At 40.2% G+C, this 22,410-nt stretch overlaps 1 protein-coding gene across 6 annotated transcripts in view; it reads left to right on the top strand.

Moving 5' to 3' along the window:
* PRUNE2 (prune homolog 2 with BCH domain) overlaps positions 1-22,410 on the top strand; it is a 387,249-nt gene that overhangs the window by 142,421 nt on the left and 222,418 nt on the right. Inside the window, exon 2 of one of the 6 annotated variants that reach the window (XM_067039594.1) lies at positions 9,344-9,479. The exons of the other annotated variants lie outside the window; for them this stretch is intronic. The gene's annotated coding sequence lies outside the window, so the exon portion shown is untranslated. The remainder of the gene's footprint in view (positions 1-9,343; positions 9,480-22,410) is intronic. 6 annotated transcript variants of the gene reach the window in all.

Genomic DNA, 22,410 nt, shown 5'->3' with positions numbered 1-22,410 from the left:
CGATGATTGTTGCCTTAATTCTGTCACTTCCTACTGGTGACTTGGTTACAAATTTTTCCTGTGACTAGAGCATGTTCCAGAGAATTTTGTCATGGAAAATGAAATGGCTACAGGGAATAACAAGACCTAGATTTTAGTGATTTCCTTCTACATGGGAGCCGGGTGGCCTTGGCAAATCCCTGATCCTATTTCTGAGCTTCTGTTTCTTCAGTTGCAAACGAGGAGCTAGGGCTAGTTCAACAGTTCCAAACCAGGAGCTCTAGCACTTTGACATCTTCCAAGACAGAGGTTGATTTAAATATTATAGCATCCTGCGGAAAAATCCAAATGAACTTTTTGACCAACCCAATAATAGTATTGTTTCGTGGTAAATTAAAACTCTCAAAACTCTCTCTTTCCACAAAAGAAAGAGACAATTAAAGGGATCTTTAGTATTGAAAGATTGAGGAACGATAATCGGTTCTTATTTAATTTTTTTCACAGCACCTTCCACATAATTGGGCAAATTATTCATATCTCCAACCCTCAGTTTTCTCATCAGTAAAATGGGGACAATTTAGAGTCTGTCTCAGGGCATTCAGAGAGTTGCTGTGAAGATTCAACGAGATCGTGCACATGAAGTGCTTAGCCAATGACACTCAACAAATTGTGTCTGTTTTCCTAGTTCTTCAGTGTGGGTTCAGAATTACCCAAGGAAGATATTTTCAATTAAACTAGCTCCAAATAGATTATGTCATAAATGTCCTTAACTCCAGGGTGGATCTGCTGTTGTGGTGAACCCAAGGGTGGATTGGTTCATTCCCACTTTCTTGGAAACTGTAACCCGTGTGTGCTTTGTGCAAACTCTTTAGCTGGTCATGCCACCCCTCAATTGATAGCATCTGGGCCCAGCCAGAAGATGAGGGGGGAGAGGAGAGGAGAAGGGCGAGGGAAACATATGAAGATCAAAGTCCCTGGAACAGAGAGCAGCATTCCTGGTACATGCTGTTTATACTATACATACTCTCAATGATAATTGCTACCACTTAACCAGGACTTATGTGCCTGACACTGTGCTAAGTAGATTGCATACACTATCTCTTCTAACTTTCTTACTGACTCTATGAGCTCTTTTATCTCTTGGCTAAAGTAAGTCACAAGGCCAATCCAGATTTGAGGGGTGGAGAGATAGACTCACCTCTCCTCTTGATGGAAGAAGCTGTATGTGCATGCATGAAGGGAGGGACCATTTTTGCAATCAGTTTGCAACAGCCTTTGTACTATAAATAGTACAGAAGATCATGTATTTCCCTGGAGTAACTTCTGTGCCCAAGAAAAAGGGGAGTCAGGTGCCAAGTGCTTCCTAGCATCCTGAGTCCCTTTCATTATAGGTAGAGTCCAAGAGGCAATGAAACTGAAATGTGGTTCAATTGTTTGGTACACTCAAGAGCCATCCTGTAACTATTTGGGGAATTTGGGGTTTTTCTGAATTCACATGGGTTCTCATGTTCAAAACAAGCCCCAAGCTAAGGATGTCACTTACATCCTGTTATCTCAAAGCTCTGCCAAGCACTGCTCGGTTACTGTGGTACCCAAAACCATAAATACTTCCATCAGCCTTTCCAAGGGAGAGAGAATAAGTAATGAATCTTAACTTCTAAAAGTAAGCAAGGCCAAAAAAAATAATAATAATAAAATAAAAGTAAGCAAGGCCACAGCTTATCGATTCACAAAGAGGGTTGATCATGGCTGCATGAGCAGTATTATCCAGAAGGTGGGATGTTTTGTAGGAAAAAAAGTGATATAATGGGGATCCTTGGATGACTGGAGGTGATTCATTTTACTTTTTTCTGTTTGCAAGTGACACTAGTGTACCATATTTATTAGTAATAATACGGTTTTCTTTTCAAATAAATTTGCTTTTATAAACAAGTGAGTCATTTAAAATGTAAGCAAATAATAGTGGTGATCTACGTATGGGCAAAAATCTTGAAGATGGTACATGAATGATTCCTGATAGATGGAGACACGTGTGCAAAAGCTAGGAGAGACAACCTCCTCATTCAAAGCGGGAAAATTGAGGCCTGAAAGAGGAAGTAAGTTGCTGAAAGTATCATATCTAATAAACAGGGAGCTGGGCTCCAACCCAGGCCTCCTGTCTCAAATTCATTTTTCTCTCCATTCTAGTAAACTGCTCATTCCCTCTAAGTCAGCAGCCCTAAACAACAACAACAAAAAATTACCTGCATGTGCAAACACATTTTATGAGAAAATGTTACAAAATGAATAATATTTTCCCCCACTCACAATTAGGCACTTTATATGCTTGGCGATGAGAATGGTGATTATATTTATCATACATCGATTGATGTTCACCTCACTATTTGGAGTAGTTGCCTCATGATTGTTCTGTAGACACACACCATAAGCAGAAGTAACTGTGCACAGTTGAAGTCTGTAATGTGCTCTGACAAATATTGAGACAATACACATTCTTGTGTATTCATATTGAATTATAGATTTTCTAATCAGAGATCATATATATACCCTTAAAAGAATATGTGAAGAAGAATAATTAATTAAAAACAAATACACATGGAATGTAGCACCCACAATCCATGTTACAACATGGATGAACCTTGAAAACATTATGTGAAGTGAAAGAAGACAGTCACAAAAGGTCACATATTGTTGGATTCCATTTATATGAAATGTCCAGAATAGGTAAATCCCTAGGTACAGATTGCAGATTGGTGGTTGCCAGGGGCTGAGATACAGGTGGATAATGGGAAGAAACTGCTTAACGTGTACAAGGTTTCCTTTTGGGGTGATGAAAATGTTTAGGAACTAGATAGAGTGATGGTTGCCCAACATTCTGAATGTACTAAATGTCACTGAATTGTTCACTTTAAAATGGTTAATGTGTTATGTTATGTGAATTTCACCTCAATTAAATAATCCCAAATATATACATAAGCATATGTATTTACTCATATATGTGCCCATGCATGGTATTTTTGCTCTTTTATTATTATAGTGTTTCTCAAACTTTTTAGGCTCAGGACCCTTTATGCTCTTAAAAATGATTGAGAATGACAAAAGCTTCTATTTATGTGTGTTACATTTATCAATAAATACCATATCAGAAATTAAAATGGAAAAATTTTAATATTAATTTATTAATTCATTAAAAATAACATAATCCCATTACATGTTAATAAAATAACATATTTTATTAAAAATAACTATATTTTCCCAAACAAAAGTATTTAGTGAGAAGCAGCTAATCAGCTCACAACTTAAATAACTGCAAAACTACTTTTCCTTCTGGACAACCATTGGTCTTCAGAATGCAACAGAAATACTTTATGCATATGCCCTATTTTACCACAGAGTATTAAAAGATGTGTTTACTCCAGGTTTGAGATTTAATTAACTAACTGTTTTTTTAACAGCTTCATCAAGGACACTTGTAAATAAAACCAGCTGTGTTTGTCCTGCAGGGTCATGGCTGTGAAGAATGCAGGGACTACTGGTCTACCTTAGTGCCACTGCTTTGATTCTTGCTAAGGCCCTGGCAGTTTTACCCACCATTGCTTTTGTTCCACTGTGCATATATCTGATCAGTGAAAAGGGCCAGTAATGTCTTCTCATTTTCATGAAAATAGATTTGACTTCACAGACCCTCCTGCAAGTATCCCAGGAATCCTTAGGGAAAGTGTCTAAGAAACCACAAATGAAAGACTCTGATCCCTCACAGTAAAGTACAAGACTTGTGAATTATGTGTACTTAAAACATGCATGGCTTTAAAAAATGTTAGGCCTCTTTCTTAAAAGACTGAGTAATCACTAGAGTAGAAATGAAAAACAGGGCCATGTTTTAATCAAATTTGAATCCTTCTCTCTGATACAGTCCCACCTATGGGCCTTTCCTGTACCCTTTGCTCAGAATACTTCTTTTCCAGATATGTGATAATTCCCTCCCTCACCTCCTTTGGGGCCTTACTTAGCTATCACCTCAGGGAGCCTTCTTTGGCTACCTTATGTAAACATTGTCCCTCCCCCAGCACACAGGTCCGTACACAGACACACAGACACAGACACAGACACACACACACACACACACACACACACAGAGTTACCTTTCCTGTTACTTTTTTCCTTCTTAGTATTTATCCCTATTTCATATTTTATTTATTATTAATTTTTAAAATTTAATTTTTCCCCATTAAAATATAAGCTACATAAAAACAGGGATTTTCTTCTGCTTTGTTAAAATCTCCTAGAATAGTGTCTGACATATTGAGGATCGGTAAACATTTATCAAATGTTGTTGAATATAGCATAGCTAAAATGCAACTGTAGATATTTATCATGTCTTAGCAAAATGGTGATGCAGGGGCAATCCCAGCATGAATTCCATAAGACGTGCAATGGAAAAAGTGTTTTGTGGTAAATAAGTTTGTGAAATATTCTCTCTCTCTGTCTCTCTCTGTCTCTCTGTCTCTGTCTCTGTCTCTGTCTCTGTCTCTCTCTCTCTCTCTCTCTCTCTCTCTCTCTCTTTCTCTCTCTCTCACACACACACACACACACACACACACACAAGATTTGCAATGAACTAACATGAAACATCTGAGAGGCCCTGTGATATAGACATGTGTTTAAACATTGTTAAACTCAGTGTTTTCCCAACTTTTTGCTAGTGTTCTCTGGAACTCTCATTCCCTAGGGAATACTTTCCAATACACAGCCTCCCTGACTCACTTTTCAGAATGATTGTGAAGGTCAATTGGGATAAAAGCTAGGGATTTGCCTAGTATACCCTGGGGAGCTATTTCAATGTAAGATATTATCATTAGTTCACGTGGAAATAAAAGTGTTTCATTTCATAATTCTTGATTTTATGTGCTGGTAAAACATTTTCGTGATACAGAAGACTGAAAGAGAAGTCTCTGTGTATTCATATATTTTAAAATATATGCTTGAAAACGAGAGTAATGGCTTGCACCTCAGATTGCTTTGGGGTGGGGGGAGTAGGTGCGGGTTAATCAGAACAAGTAGTTGGACTTTTTATAATTTTAGAAGAGAGTTTGAGAAATGCTCTAATCCTCATGGTACCTGTCAGAGAATCAGTTAAACCCAGAGGAATGAATACTTTGTCTGCTTCAGCTTTTACAGATCATAAAGGGAGAGAATCCCTGCAGCCTCTTTAATGATCTTATTCCTCATAAGAAAGCCTTACTCTGCATCTTCTGACTTTTAACGTGGGTGATCTGCCCTGTATCTCAGAAACTGATCAACAGAGTGTTGCTCTAGGGATTCGATAACTCTAGATGCTGGGTCATTTCTGGTCTTCTGTAAGTAACTTTTTATTATGCAGCTAGAAGCCTGACTTGGCCGTGGATGAGAAAAACCAAGCCAAGGGGGCAACTGCTTCTTCATAAGAACATTGTGATTTACTTTGTTGCTCGAGACCTTCTTGCTCCTTTCCTCAAATCTCTTACACACCCATGTTCTTTAAGAGTAAAGTCTGCTCCACTGCCCTTACCTTTCCCTTCTCCTCTTTGGTAGAATTTAAAGAGAAAATTTGGTTCTCTTACTGCACCGTCCTCGAGGTCAGTCTGCATTCTTGCACCGGGAGTCATCAATGCCTTGCATCTCCAGTGGCCTCAGGCATCATCTGATTGACCACAGTGCTGACCTTTCTTTTGTGGAGCACAATTTCTGAGAAATCAGCAGGACCTGTGGCATCTTGCTGATGTGGCTATTGATCCGTAACTCTGCTTTGCTAAACGGCTTGATTGTCCCCAGAATCTGTCCATAACAACACCGCTGCTAAACCGCCACTTCCTACTGGGTCCAGATCCCACTAAGGGTCACATTATATCTTTACACTGTACCTAAGTGAGTTTTATTTTCTGTCTTGAGCAAGTGTACCCTCTAGACAGATATTCTTTCCAAGTCCCAATGGTTATAAGTGACATTATAAGAGGTAGCAAAAAAAAAAAAAAAAAAAAAAATAAGAGGTAGCAGTTGCCTGTCCCTGTAAAAGCCTTTAATTGTGTATTATTTATAACCCAGAGAAAAATTTCCTTCCTCAAATAGTAGTTTATTCATTTGACCATACTTGGTTACTGTACCCTACTGTCTCAATATTTTTAAAGCATTAATCATACAAACTCAGGAGAAAGTCAACAGCCAAGGGAGATGTCTTTTGAGTGGATGATTGGAGGGATTCCTAAAAGGTCACCTTAAAGTCTTGAGTGCAGCCGTACCCAGAATTCCACCATTAGGAAGCCATCCCTTTGATTTTTTAAAAAATGAAAAATATATAGGTTCTCTTTTAAAATGCAAGTCCCCCTGGGATCCCTCTTACACACCTATCTTCTTTTGTGGACTTGTTCTAGAGCATTAAAGCTGAAAGGAATCTTAATGATCATGTGGTGCAACCTCCTTATTTTTTTTTTTTTTTTTTTTTGTGATATGCGGGCCTCTCACTGTTGTGGCCTCTCCCGTTGCGGAGCACAGGCTCCGGACGCGCAGGCTCAGCGGCCATGGCTCACGGGCCCAGCCGCTCCGCGGCATGTGGGATCCTCCCGGACCGGGGCACGAACCCGTGTCCCCTGCATCGGCAGGCGGACTCTCAACCACCGCGCCACCAGGGAAGCCCAGCAACCTCCTTATTTTAGAGATGAAGAATCTGACGCTGAGAAGACAGGAGTGCTGGAACAAGGCCTCACAGCTAGTTAGTAGTAGAGTTAGGATCAGTACCCTGTGTCTCCTGCTTCTTTACCTGAAAGCATGTTGTATCTTATGGTGTCCTGAGGAGACAACTTTCTTTCAAACGTGTCAACCTATATTAAATTCATGCCTAACAATATTTCATGTAATGTAGTTTGACTAGCATTTCTCTGCAGTCACCACAATTCTGGAGATGGCAGGCATTGGGGTAATCATATATAAAATTTCCTCATGGGTTTAAGTCACTTCCAAGATCCAATGGTTATTTGTAAACTAGTGTGTAAAGTGGCATGTTTGAGTAGCAGCAGTATTAGAAACAGAAGCACTAGAATGATTGGCAGACCCTGAGGATCTATTTGTCAATTTTACTAAAAATGGTGGGATGGTTTCCCCTCCTCACCACCACCCACCACTGCCAAGTGTAATAGGTATGTCTGTGCATGAGCGGGGGAGCCCTGAATAGCACAGAAAGGGGAGATAGAGCAAAGGAAGTAGAGTGAAACTTTAAAAGGCAGTTGTTAATCTCAAGCTCCTAATTTATCCCTCCCTCCCACCTTTTCCCTTCGGTAACCATAAGTTTGTTTTCTAAGTTACACACTACTACATATAAAATAGATAATCAAGGCCCTACTATATAGCAGGGAACTCTACTCAATATTCTGTAATAACCCACATGGGAGAAGAATCTGAAAAAGAATGGATGTTTGTATATGTATAACTGAACCACTTTGCTTACACCTGAAACGAACACAACATTGTAAATCAACTATATACAAGTGTAAAATAAAAATTAAATTTAAATGTTAAAAAAGACAGTTGTTCATGTAGGTGTGTCCGTGGAATCAGCATCACCCATTGCCTGCTGTGGAAATGTCCTGAGAAGTCCAAGGGAAACTGGCCCCAGAGATGAGCAGTGATGTATCCAGGAGGAACCCTGTCCTCAGTCTCTCTGGCAGTGTGGGTCAGAGACGTGGGGTGCTCATATTCCTCAGCAGAACAAGCTATTCCTTGCATTTATAGAAGTATCTTGGACAGTTCTCTGTAATTCACCTCCGTCAAATGCAAAGAGGTTTTGAGTTCTGAGTATTAACTGTATATTTTTATTTCCATTTCACCATTTAAATAGTTTTTTTTCCTAAAACCCAAGACTACCCCTCTGTGTCTAAGTGAATCATTTCTCTTGAAACAGGTTTTGCAAGCAGACTTACAGAAGTGATTCCTTCTACGTCATGGAAAATAGGAATTTCTAGAATTAATATGTCATAGAGCCATGGTTCTTAAATTTCGATGTGCATCACTTTCACTTGGGGAGCTTGCTGAGAACACAGGCACTTGTGTCCCACTTCAGATCTGCCTGATTGGGAATATAGCAGATGGGCCAAGGCTGTGCATTTTTAAATGTTCTTCTTCATGTCTCTTGCACCACCCTGTGATTCTTATGTTCTCCCATTTGAGATATTTGTCAGAGGGATGTAGGTAAGAAAGAAGGATGGTTAGCAGTGAGACGGCTTAAGTGTTGGGGGAGCCCCTATGCCCAAGTTCCTCATTCATTTATTTAGAAACATTTATAGAGCACCTCTTCACTATGTGCACAGCATGTTGCTAGGTTTGGGACTACCCAGATGATGAAAATAGATTGTATGCATGTGGAATTAGTGTTTCGAAATTGGTTACAGACATTTTGGTGTAAATTTATTATTAATTAATGCAGTCCCCCCAGGCACTACAGTACTCCCCCAACCCCTCTTTCTGATCTCGTCTTGTGATAGCTAATAAGCTCCTTCAGCTATAAGCTCTTTTTACTCTTTTTCTTAATCTCTCCTTTTATATTTCTCGCATACACTGTATCTTAGGTATTGCTTGAGTCTGCAGTTCTAGCATTATTCCTATGATGTTTGAACCATCTTACTAGAATTTATATGTCTGGTACCTTTAAACGTTAATTCTAAATTAAGCAGTAATGCCAAATGAAGCTCCAGTGACAGGATGGAAAATGTCGACTGTCTTTTACCTATTAGACTGACCTAGGAATGTAACTCACATTTAAAAAATCGATTTCATTTCAATCCCTTTTTTTTTTTTTTTTTTCTGCGGTACGCGGGCCTCTCACTGTTGTGGCCTCTCCCGTTGCGGAGCACAGGCTGCAGACGCGCAGGTTCAGCGGCCATGGCTCACGGGCCCAGCCGCTCCGCGGCATGTGGGATCCTCCCGGACCGGGGCACGAACCCGTGTCCCCTGCATCGGCAGGCGGACTCTCAACCACTGCGCCACCAGGGAAGCCCCATTTCAATCCTTTTTGATGTCAGGAAAACTTAATAAAGCTCTCTAGATTTTTTTTTTTTTTTTGCGGTATGCGGGCCTCTCACTGTTGTGGCCTCTCCCATTGCGGAGCACAGGCTCCGGACGCGCAGGCCCAGCGGCCATGGCTCACGGGCTTAGTTGCTCCGCGGCATGTGGGATCCTCCCGGACCAGGGCACGAACCCGTGTCTCCTGCATCGGCAGGCGGACTCTCAACCACTGCGCCACCAGGGAAGCCCTCTCTAGATTTTTAACATAATTGCTATCACGGTCAATCTTGATAATTGCTTATTTTGTGTTATATGCGTGTCTTCTCTCCAACAGTAACAATAAACAAATACTGGACACTGGTTCAAAGCATTATACTTCCCAATGTTCTTTCACCTCCACTTTTGAAATGGTTTTCCTCGGAATCCTGTGATTGAAGAACGTTATTATTGTTATTTTCCCAGTGTAACAGGTGAGACAACTGAGACCTAGACTGACTAACAATTTGCTGCAGTGATTATATTTTTGATGTTTAATGCAATTGGTACTTCATGCGACTCTGGAGGCAGCAGGCTCTCCTTCCATTTAAAACTCTAAATGATGCCACAACCAAATCAGAAGCTTTACGTGCTGGTGTTGCCTTTTGGTAGTCATAATTAAGATAGCATTTATTGGTACTAATAATTCAGGATTACATCTCCTTAATAGATGTCCTGAGCAAGCACCATGGTGACAAGATAAGTTGCCCTGTTTTGTTCCATATGTCTGTGTTCTAAGTATTCCATAGTTTTAATTGGTTCCCTGCAGAATAACATTTACAAGCATATGGTATGGAAAATGCTGACTGCTTTTGTTATCATGTATTTTAGTACTAGTAGTGGCCCTGGTTCACTTGGCCTTTAAATGTGATTATGGGGTTATTTAATGAACTGCCTGGTGTACTTTTTCTTAACCTGCCCACCGATTGTTAAATGCTGTCAATGTAATGTATCCGGTAGCCTGTGTACAACTGGCAGAAAACGAATTCACAAAAGCTTTCACTGTGGATCTGTGCTGCAAGATGCCTTCCCCAGCCTTGCCTCATGTGTGGTTTCAAAGGCAGTGCAAGATGGCCTGCGGTTATGCTTCAGAGGAGGGTGCACTGTTTGGAGCCCAAAAGAGCCAAGAGGCAAGGCAGAGCTCTCTGGCGCCTTGTGTGGGAGATTTACCAGCGATTCCTTACAAAGGGGTTACAGATGTGAAATTAGACTCATGGATTGAAGAGGGGACCAGCTGTATTTTTGGATATCTGAGCTACTTTGGCACTTGCGTGGTTTCCTCAGGGAGTGCCGTAGCAGAGTACAGCCGAATTATTAGTATTTTTGAGACTATGTACAAGCCTTCTTTTTTTCAATCTTCATATTATGGAAAATTTCAAACATATACAAAAATGGAAAGTATTGAATAATGAACCCTCCGTGGACCTAGGACTTAGTGTGCTAGTTTCCCAGGCTGCCAAAACAAAGTACCAAAAACTGAGTGGCTTAAAACAACAGAAATTTAGTGCCTGACAGTTCTGGAGGCTAGAAGTCTGAGATCCAAGTGTCCCAGGGCCGTGCCACCTCTGAAGGCACGAGGGAAGGAAGGATCTGTTTCTGGGCTGTCTCCTAACTTCTCGTGGTCTCATTTGTTCTTTGGCTCGTAGACAGCCTTCTCCCTGTGTCTTCGTATCATCTTCCCTCTATCGTGTCTGTGTCCAGATTTCCCCCTTTTACAAGGACACGGTCATATTGGGTTAGGGCCCACCCTAATGACCTCATCCAGCTTAACTAATTACATCTGCAACAACCCCATTTCCAAGTAAGTTCTGAGGCACTGGAGTTTTAGAACCCCAGCGTAGGAATTTTGAGGGGATGAAACTCAACCCATAACAGTTATCTTCAATAATTACCAATGCTTTGCCATTCTGTTTCATCTGTTTCTGCGTCGTACATGTACAGTTTTATTTCCTGGGGTATTTGAAAGCAAATCACAGACATCATGCGATTTCACCTGTAAACTCTCATTTCACCTGAATCTGCGTCCAAGAAGGAGCTTGTAGGTGCATGTGTGTGCGTGTGTGTGTGTGTGTGTGTGCTTCCCATAAACATTGTGTCCAGTGGTTTTCTTTTTTTTTTTTTTTTTTTTTTTTTTTGCGGTACGTGGGCCTCTCACTGTTGTGGCCCCTCCCTTCACGGAGCACAGGCTCCGGACGCGCAGGCTCAGCGGCCATGGCTCACGGGCCCAGCCGCTCCGTGGCATATGGGATCTTCCCGGACCGGGGCACGAACCCGTGTCCCCTGCATCGGCAGGCGGACTCTCAACCACTGCGCCACCAGGGAAGCCCTCCAGTGGTTTTTGACTTAATGAGAAGCATGGAAAGAACGGTAGAGGCTCCTGCGACTTCTCAGCCTGGGAATCTCTCACCTCTCTTTTCTGGATGAAAGACCTTCTCGAGAAGTTTCTCGACACTTTGGGGCGCTTAATGCTCCTGTTCTCTGTGCCCACACACTGTTTTTCAGTGACCTGTAATGTAGGAAGTACCCCACTGTTTTTGTAGCAGGGTGCAGGAGAAATGAAAACAGACTGTTTTTTGGACCTCATTGCCCTGTTCCCCTCCCCCATTCTCTAGAAGGAGGGACTTTCCTAAGAGCTCATGGAGGGACAAGGAGCTGGGGAGAAACTCAGGAAGGGTGGGCTGAGAGAAGGGTCTGGAATATGCCCCTGAAGGCACCTCGGGGCGGGGCTGGCTGATGCTGTGCGCTCAGTGGAGATGGCTGCAAGTAAGGGTCAGTTCTCTGAAGGACCACCTTCCAGGTGGCAAGGACTGTGGTGGACATGACCTAGCGTCCATTGTTGCCAGGTAGGGCCAAACAGTGGAAGCTTTCTAAATATGCCATTGTCTGTGCTAATCTGTATAAAGGTTTATCGTTTTCATTTCTTACAATGGCATTACCTATATCATAATTACCAAACACCATATTACCATAGTAATTCATGTTTGTTCCATTTGCCCCAGGATGATAAAAAGTTAACCAGGATAATTTTAAAAACATGTATGAGGGCTTCCCTGGTGGCGCAGTGGCTGAGAGTCCGCCTGCCGATGCAGGGGAGGCGGGTTCGTGCCCCGGTCCGGGAAGATCCCACATGCCGCGGAGCGGCTGGGCCCGTGAGCCATGGCCGCTGAGCCTGCGCGTCCGGAGCCTGCGCTCCGCAAAAAAAAAACAAACATGTATGAAACAGCCTGTAGGAGGTAGAGGAAGGCAGGACTGTGCAGAGCCTTGGAGGCACCGGATTACTAGAAACAGTCCGCGCTGCTGTCAGCCCACAGGCAGGGAAGTGGTCAGATGCACAGCTTTGGCAATCGCCGTCCCGGGGCAGTTACCTCCGGCAGTCTCTGTGCACCAGACTTAACTTGGGGATGCTAAAGGATCTCTCACCCAGGATTCTGAGAATTTTGTGAAATGATGCCAGGATCAGAGAAATCACAGCAGTGGCTCAGCAGTTGCTCTGGAGGCACCATTCACTCGGAATGCATGTGAATGGCACCCCCTGGGCACAGCTCCATGGGATGTGAATGGCGCCCCCCTGGGGTTGTGAGACAGTGAGGTGCTCTCTGCTGTCACTGTTGTTACTAACTGGTTGTTGCCACTTGAGTTTCTCTCTCCAGTTGGCTGGGGTTTGCTCACCAAGAGAGTGGGAAGAGAGGACCACCTCCCCCATTAATGGTCCCACATTCTCTCCATCTTTTCTTGCCCCCATCCCACATTTTACTACCAGCACTCTCCTACCACAACATTCAGAAGCTTACCTATCAAGGATTTTTTAAAAGCATCTTCTCCCCATTTTTCCACCCTGAAATTCTAAAGATCTCAAGACATGAGTGAATTCAGAAGTCACACACACACACATGCCCGCATGCACACATGTGTTGGGAAGTCTTGCTCTCTGTTTTTCCTTTGATGAAAATTTGTATGTTATATGATCTAAGGGCTCTTAGTTGCTATAGCCATCTGAAATAGAGTCAAACAAACCAACAACAACAAAACTTGGGAGGGGAGCATAGGGCAGGACTTTGATTGATTTGTGAAGATAAACAATACTTTCTTAATCAGTTCAAGGCCACTGCTAAAATGCTATTACTCCTTTGGGTCTTCAAACCATAGATTCACTTCTCCAATTGTTGTCTGGTGAGTAACTGACAAGTATTTCTAATAAGACTATTTGCTTCTACATCAGTACCTCCAAAAGCTTCGCATCTATACATAGGACAGTGGGTTTGCAGTTGTCATAAGTGTTAGGTTACTAATAGTTTCAAATATTTGGAATTTTCAGAGCAGACACCACAGTATTAAGAAATTAGGATGTAATATTCTAGTTGTTATTGAATTTTTAAACTTCTGCTAAAGAAGTTACTCAGAAAGAGTACTCTCTTAAGGAAAATAAAATGGTAAGAAAATTTGAGTCTTTAATTAAAAGCTGTGCATAATTCATCATTGAATATAGCCACAAGACGAAAATGAACAAAGATTTATTTTACAAGATGAGTGAAAAATTTTTAAAGCTGATGTCATCCATGTTACAGCTATTTATTATGGTGAAAGATTTGGCAGTCTGATGCATTTTTATTATGTATTGTTAAGGTTGCCATAATATTTTTAAACCTTCCTCATTTGTCATTCTTTGGATATATATTTTTTATGGAAAGTTCAACGTGACACCTATTTAAAACTTAAAATAACAAAATCTTCCTCTAATATAACACCTTTCTTTTTTTACATGATTATTTAAAATATCAAGGCAGAAAAGTTTGTTCAGATATTTTGTATTAAAGGTAACTTTTTCATAATCTATTCAGTTGATGATGCACCTTTAAAAGGCAAAAGTAAAATTCAAATGGATATATTGAAATTTTTCTATATTGAGGGGCTATGTTTGGAGACTCTGGGCAATTCTCTCAACCGAAGAGAGCAAAGGGAAAATGTCTGGGCAACTGAAACATAGGTTATTTAGTACTTAGAATCATAAAATCATATTATCCCAGGGTTGGAAGGATCTGATGCTTAGAAAACTGGAAACTTTTCACTGGAAAAGCTTGTTCTCAGAGGGTGATACTTAGTTAATGTTAACATGTTTATGCTTTTAAAACATATGAAATAATACACATGCACATATTTTTATATCTGTCTTCATCTACATCTATATCCTACAGCACTATGCTGTGTCACCAGACTCGTATTTTAATAAATCTTTATTGAATACCCAGCTACTCTGTGCCAGGTACTGTTTAGTTTTGTAAAGGGTTTTCTATTTTGCAAAATATTGAGAGACAGCGAGGGAGAATGAGAGGTCACTTGGAAGGTGAGGGTTCTTCTGTCACTGAAAAACACACAGTGTACTAAATAACGGCATCATTAAAAACTGTCATCTTTGCAAAGTACAGTCATTGCTCTGCATATCTCTAGTACATGTCCCTGTGAACCTGCATAACTGCATCTTGCTGGAAATGCATCTTCTCCTCCTGCCGGCTTCTAGCCACTTATCTGTTCATTACTGTCATGTCTGAGAAGGTTTCAGACATGCCAGGTGTGTGGTGTCACCCTCCTGACGTCCATTCCAAATACAGACGTTTACTCGCGTGAGTATTAAAGCAATAGATCTTCCTTATGACAACAAAAAGCTGACTGCAGAAAAGCAAAGCTTCAGGGAAAAGTCTTCTGAGCGCATCTTGGCTTGATCATGGAGAGAAAAAACCTGACTAATTAGCTTCAGCCCTCCTAGTCTGAGGGAGAAGAAATAAAGGACCTGGACAGCCTGCGCCATACAGCGGCTGGCTTTGAAAGAGGCGACACAGTTAGAGGACCTGATCTGAGGGAAGGCTCACAAAAGAAAGTTCTGGGAACTTAGTGTAGAGCTGAGAAGGCTTTTTTTTCTTTTCCATAAGGATCAATTAAAGAAAAATTAAAATACTTATGAATCACCATGTTTCCAGTAAAAAAGGAAATACTTTTAATCAAGGAAAAAAGTAAATTCCTACAACTTATAACAACTTTAAAGGTGAGAAAGATAGCAACAAAAATTAGGGCTATTACTAAATATTAATCTTTAGGGCAAATTTGAGAAGTAGTAACATAAGCATAGCTTCCTCATCTTTTTTTTTTTTTTTTTTTTTTCCCTGATTGATATTCTATTTCGAAGCTCAGTGGTTTGGGTGTTGCCCATCCCTGGACAAAGTGCTTTAATCTAGAGATGCTTCTGTGAGTTGTTCCAGCAGGGATTGTGTCAATGACCCACATGGGGGGACTTCCATGTTATAGAATTCCCTTAGTCCATGTCCATCCTCTAGTGCAGCTATTGGGGAAGGGGGTGGCTATTTAGCTTCTCAGTTTCTACATAGGTGTTAACAGTAATGTCACTTCCTCCTTATTCCCATATGCACCTCATTCAAGGGGTTATTCGTATTGATGTACTTGATCAAATGGAGCAGGCCTGAGAGTGTGTGTGGACATCTGCTACAGAACCCAGCAACACCTGTCTACACACAGACGTACATCCTGTTTTTCAGAAGGTTCTATATTCTTAGCAGAGAGCCTTGAGTCTGTTTGGATGGATAGAAAATGACAGGTTAAAGTGAAGTAGTTCAAAGGTCATCATACCTTTTGTTATTTTGGATATTTTCCCTCTGCGCTTGATGTAAGTTATTTACTACAGAAGTTTTACAGAAACACTTAGTGCAGGTCATATATTTACTAAGTGTCATCCTAAGTTTTCCCATGATATGTTGATTAAAAAGTTATTAAAGAACGCCCCTTCCCATTTATGTCCACCTTGTGTTCAAAGTGCATTTCTTTTTTCCATGGATGAGGAAAGTGAAAAACAGGGAAGCAGGTCCGAGTGCTCTAGTGAATCATGATTGAAATCACAATTGGGGGCTATTTCTCCACCTTTTAAAAATTGTTTTTGGTTTATTGAAGCCAGGGTGAACATTCAGATAATGTGCACATAGGAGCGTAGGAATAATATAAAGCTGCCAAGATGAAGAGGGAAAAAGAGCAAGCCCACAAAAAGAAAAGCAAACGGAAGGCTCTCAGTTCTTTATTTCCCTCCAGTAATTTTCCTGATGCTAAGTTAACCTGACAGCCCTGGGACGTCTTGCTGATTTAGCCCTAAATCCTAGTTCCACTGAGAACATTTTCTTTGTTCAATTACATCACAGAAGATTCCACTGGAATCGTGTCAGGGTGCTACGGATTGGCTTTTCCGGGTCCAAGAGGGTTTGACTTTCCTTTGTTGTGCCTGGATGGTATCATAAACACTGCTGTTCTTCTCCAGCCCCTCCCCATAAGACAAAGATAAAAAAGAATGTCCCAAAGGGCGTGGGACGTGTGTGAGTGTTCATGGGAGGGTACTGGGTAGTAGATGAGGGAGGTGAAGGGCACAGGAGGAGGGAGACAAACCATCTTCCTGGTCGTACTGTTCTGGTCTCAATCCAGGCTTTAGCCGCCCGCAAACTCAGAAGTTGGGCTTCTTATTTATTGCTTTAGTCCATCCTTTCAATCGATATTTAATTGAGTATTTTTACCAAGTACAATTCTAAGTGCTGATTCACCTCTAAGGATGGAAACCAAGACATGCTCTGACTAGCTACCCAGAGTGTGCACTCAAGGACCGAGGCTTTTCCCAAGACCTGGTGAAAAGGGCTTTCCCTCCCTTCATCCCTCCTTCCTTCTCTCTCTCCCTCCCTTTTTTTCTTTCCTTTCTCTCCTTCTTTCTTGTAAACCTCTTTGCTTTCTTTTCTTAGTCTCTCAGAGTTACTTTTATTTATTTTTTAATTTTTTTTGTGGTACGCGGGCCTCTCACTGTTGTGGCCTCTCCCCGTTGCGGAGCACAGGCTCTGGACACGCAGGCTCAGCGGCCATGGCTCACGGGCCCAGCCGCTCCGCGGAATGTGGGATCCTCCCGGACCGGGGCACGAACCCGCGTCCCCTGCATCGGCAGGCGGACTCTCAACCACTGCGCCACCAGGGAAGCCCTCAGAGTTACTTTTAATTATTTATGTTTTTAAGCACACACCACAGAGGGGCCCGAGAAAACTCCACATATTCATCTCCCGGCTTGAGAAATTATCAGCATTTTATTAAAAGGACATTCTAGATTTGAACACTTAACAACCTTTGGGGAAAGCAGTTGTATGTCTTATTGTTATCCTATTTATGAATAGACAATAGGAAGTAACTTGAACTTTATGACACATTTTCCACATGTTGTCAACTGAAAGGGATATGATATAACTGCAAAACAGGTAAAAGAGCACTATATGAAGTTTTAGAATTCCTTAGAAAAATAGTGCTTTGGGGCAGCAACCTCACTAGCTCTGATTGCTAATACAATAAATACCCTTTTGTCTTGAAATCATGTAAACCGGAATTTTAAAATTACTGTACACTGGATATCCATTAACCACTTAAGTGCTGGGGCCACAGCTGAGTAACACCTGGTAGCTAATTACAGTTAAACCCTTCTACGGGGGTTAACGGATCAGGGCCCAGGATTGGGCCTGTTTGATGCACACCACTAATAGCAAGTCATGTTTTGACAGAGTTCCACAGTGGACTACTTTCCACTGCTTGAGACATCAAAACGAAAATTATTACAACAGTTATGTCTTCAGAATAATGAATAATTTAGAATGTGGAATAGATTCAGAAGTCAAGAGGAAAGGGAAAATATCTGATAATATGTGATGAATAATAGTCATAAAATCTGTCACTATATAAAATCATTTTAAAGCTTTGTTTTGAACTTTATACCATGAGGTAGGCAGAATGCATGTGTCATCATACTCTGGGGTGTGTGTGCATGTGTAGAGAGATTCAGAGAGAGACCCCACCACGAAATGAGAATCTGTTAAGCTTGAGAGAGGGATGATTACTTGCAGCCTGTAATACAATTTTTAACTTCTGGGCTATTAACAAAGTGTTAGTCCATAGTACTGTTATTTCATAAGAGCATGACAAAGGATCTAAAAACTGAAAACCCTCTTCTGCCCAACTGTTATATCCAACCATGGATTTCACTAGCAAATGTTAATTTGAGCATCAGCTGTGTGCAGAACACTCACTGCCTTAGCAACTCTGGGGGATACCAAGTTCAAGATGTGGCCAGGGCTTGCGAGGAACCATTGATCTAGTAGAACTGGATCTCTGATATTGAATAGCTGATCCCCAAATGCATGGGTGACTAGGAACAAAGGCTTGCACATGCCAGTAAATGAAGAGAGTTACTGTTTATTTTCATTTGTGTGGTTGGCTTTTGTTTCACCGTACTACACAGCAGAAGTAGAATATTGGGCCATGGTGGACTTTAGATGGTGGATACAGTTATTACTTAACTCTGCTCTTTATCTCTCAGTTCGTAGTTTCTCATCTATACAAAAATGGTCTCTGACATTTTTTGGTTGTACAACAGCATTAGTAAAAGTCTTCCGAGTTCATTCTCTGAGGACATATATTTATTTCTGAATTCTGTTCATGTATTAATTGACTAGCATATAAGGCATATTGTATATTTTTAGAAAAAAAGAATACTTAAAAGGATGAGTTAAACAAGAGTTTACATGGTTTCTTCTCTTACTTGGAGGTCCACAACCTCACTTTGGAAACCACTGATGGGTTTCAACTGGGTGAACCCAAGCCCTTTTCTAACTCTAGACTTGAGTAAATCTAAGTAATGTAACATCAGTAATTCCCTCTGAAATTGTACTTAATCTAGAGCAACTCCAGCAGCCCCTTTCAAAACCCAAATGCAGATACATTCTGCAGTTGACAGAAGCCAGATGGTCCCTGGGTGCTGACCTTGGGTTCTCTTTAAGGCCATGGTTCCCAAACAAGTCACAGTATTCTTAGACTTTACTACAGACTCACTAATTCTGACTATCAGGATGGGCTCAGAAATCTGCGTTACAATAATGTCCTAGTAGGTGATCCTAGTGCAGTCAACAAGACAGTACTGTCACACAGGTGGAATCCACAGCATCCTTTTCTTCTGAGAGGCAGGACCCAGGAAGGAAGAAGTAGCCATGTGATGTAGTGGGGAAAATATTGGAATACATCTTTCCAGGTAATTATATGGTGATCTAACTCATTTGTTTGGTAATAGTTGCTTTGATTCTACTTTATGGATAGTCCATAAATTGTCCAACGATTCCTTGGTTCTTCTATATTGACATTGTTTCTTATTTGTTTTTGCTTCCATTACAAATACTGCTTCAATAAACGTTCTTTGGGATTTTATTGAATATCCATATTTAACAATGGATTTTGAATTATAATAAGGAATTTTATTCAAGTATCCATATTTATTGGTGATTTTATTTCTATAGAATAGATGCCTAGAAGTGAAATCAATTAGTTGGATCAAAAAGTGTGAACAGGGCTTCCCTGGTGGCGCAGTGGTTGAGAGTCTGCCTGCCGATGCAGGGAACACGGGTTCGTGCCCCGGTCCGGGAAGATCCCACATGCCGCGGAGCGGCTGGGCCCGTGAGCCACGGCCGCTGGGCCTGCGCGTCCGGAGCCTGTGCTCCGCAACGGGAGAGGCCACAGCAGTGAGAGGCCCGCGTACTGCAAAAAAAAAAAAAAAAAAAAAGTGTGAACATTCTGCATTTGATACTGTCAAATTATTCCCACATTGGTTGTAGTATTCCTTTCTGCTGCCTACAGTCTAACCAGCGGTGGATGTTAGCACTCTCAATTTTCTGCCAATGTGATGGGGCAAAAAAAAAAAAAGCCGTTTTATTGTTGGTCTAATTTGCATTTTCATGACTACTAATGAGGCTGAATTTCTTTTCATTTATTCATTTTTCTTCTGTTAATTGCCTGTTCATACTTCTACTGATTATTCCATTGGTTATTTGTCTTTTTCTAAATCAATGTGTATAAACTTTTTGTATGTTAGGATTATTGCCCTTTTAATAGCAAGATGGTGCAAATATTATCTCCTGCTCTGTTGTTTATCTTTTATCATTTTTTCCCACAGAATTGAAGTAGCTAAATCACATGTTATATGTATATATTTACTGGGATATAGTTTACATGTAACATTATATTAGTCTCAGATATACAGCATAATGATTTGATATTTGTATATCAAATCATTTGTATTTGTATATAATATATAGTGAAATGATCACCACAATAAATCTATTTTTATTTAAATATCCATCACCATACATAGTTACATTTTTTTTTCTTTGTGATGAGAACTTTTAAGATCTATTCTCTTAGTTCTGTCATTCTTTTTGGCGCTGTTGTCTATCAAAATTTTCACTACTTTTAAAGACACTTAATAATGATAAATTCAGCACCTTAGATTTAAATTTAAATTGCATTATCATTTTTACATGAGGCTAATTATAAGAGAAGTAAATGCATTCCAATCAAGAGCTAGAGACCAAGGCAGAGTCTGACCTGTATTATTGCAACATTTTCAGAAAGCACAGTAGGTAGACTGAGGAAAAGATGGTAAAGAATCTACCATTACTCTTTAGTGCTTGAAAGGATAATATCATATTAAATAATTCATGCTTATTGCACACTTAATGCAACTTATTGAACAAGCTGTTCCATAGATGCCCAAGGCCACAGAACAAAGTAATGTCTTATTAATGTTTCCAGAGTTGAATTTGTTAATAATATAGTATTTTAATTCATCAGTGAGAATAGGATAAACATCCTAAAAGGATATACAGTGAAAAATTAACAAAAAATATGTCTGTATGAAGACAGGAATGTTTAGTATCCGCATGAAAAAATGACCTAAAGCCTTTATAATTATAATAAATACAACATTAAGATACTGTTTTACCTATCAACAAGATAATGCTTAAACACAGAGTTGAAGATTTGAAAATCAGGTATTTCTGTAGGTGAAAATGTAAATTTCTACAACTTTTCTGGTGAACGTTAAAATATCTACATTTTTTGACCCAGAAATGTAAAATTTGGGAGTTCATCCTGAAGAAATAACTAGAGATGGGCACAAAAATACTATGTTCCAAATATTCCCTGAAGTTTTATTTACATTATCAAAAAATTAACTTAAATCTGCAACAGTAGGGAACTGACTAAATAATTTATAATGATTCTTATTAATGAATACTGTATCCATTAAATGTCATAGTTATTCATTTACTTAATCATTTTTTCAATGGTTATTGAGCACCTACTGTGTGCAAAGCAATAGACTGGGCAACTGGGGTTACAAAAGCAAACACATGTTACTCCTGGTCATCACAACATTTATATTTTAGAATTTTAAAAGAATACTCAGAATGTTGTTAAAAAAGAGAAGCTACAAAATGTTAGGTATAATATGATCACAGTATTACAAAAGAGGACACTCATAAATGTATAGAACAAAGTTGGAAGGAATATGTTATGTTCATAGTGATTATTTTGGATCTTGAAGATTTTTTTCTTTGTGTTTCTACATTTTCCAAATATTTTACAATGAACATACATTATTTTATAAAGTAACTTACATTACTATGATGGTATAAATTAACTCTATGTTTGATAGTAAATTAGCCTTAGGTGACATGGGTGTAGTTTTCTATGTGTGTGTAGCAGGGGTGTTCTTTTTCATTTGGTTTTTACAACCCTTGTATTGCCTTTGACATCAATCGTTTAGTAAAATAAGCTCTTCCAAGCTTTCTCTAAAGATAAGTTATTTGCCAAGTAGATTTAAATCTTGGAATGAGTCCAATTTGGAGGTCTGTATTAGTAAGTTTGGGCTGCCACAACAAAATACCATGGACTGGGTGGGTTAAACACCAGAAATTTATTTCTTACAGTTCTGAAGCCTGGAAGTCCAAGATCAGGGTGTCAGCATAGTTGGGTTCTGGTGAGAACCATCATCTGGGCTTATCAAAAGCCTCCTTATCCCTGTGATCTCACATGGTGGAGAGAGAGAGAAAGAAATAGAGAGATAGAGAGCACAAGCACTCTTTTATAAGGTGTCTTATAAGAGCACTAATTCCATCTTGAGGGCCCCACCCTCATGACTAAATCTATACCCAATTATTTTTCAAAGACCCCATTTCCAAATACCATCACATTGGGGGTTAGACCTTTGACATGTGCATTATGGGGGTACACAATTCAGTTCATAGCAAGGTCTAAGCATAGCAAAGGGGCACAGACAGCGGGAGGTCAGAGATGAGGCTAGATGGAAAAGACTACAGCTCTTAAGTCTGAAAAGAGGAAGGTTGAGAGATTATAAAAATCTATGAAACCGTGGCAGACAGATTTCTACTTAAGCCGAAAGGAAGCAATACCAAAAGGAAAGTAAAGACCTACCCCATCCAGTTGGTAATACATGTTTGGACA

The sequence above is a fragment of the Kogia breviceps genome, chromosome 8 (genome assembly GCF_026419965.1).
Source record: "Kogia breviceps isolate mKogBre1 chromosome 8, mKogBre1 haplotype 1, whole genome shotgun sequence".
NCBI classification, from domain to species: Eukaryota; Metazoa; Chordata; class Mammalia; order Artiodactyla; family Physeteridae; genus Kogia; species Kogia breviceps.
Note: the sequence above shows the minus strand (reverse complement) of the source record. Positions and strands in the feature narration are given on the sequence as shown.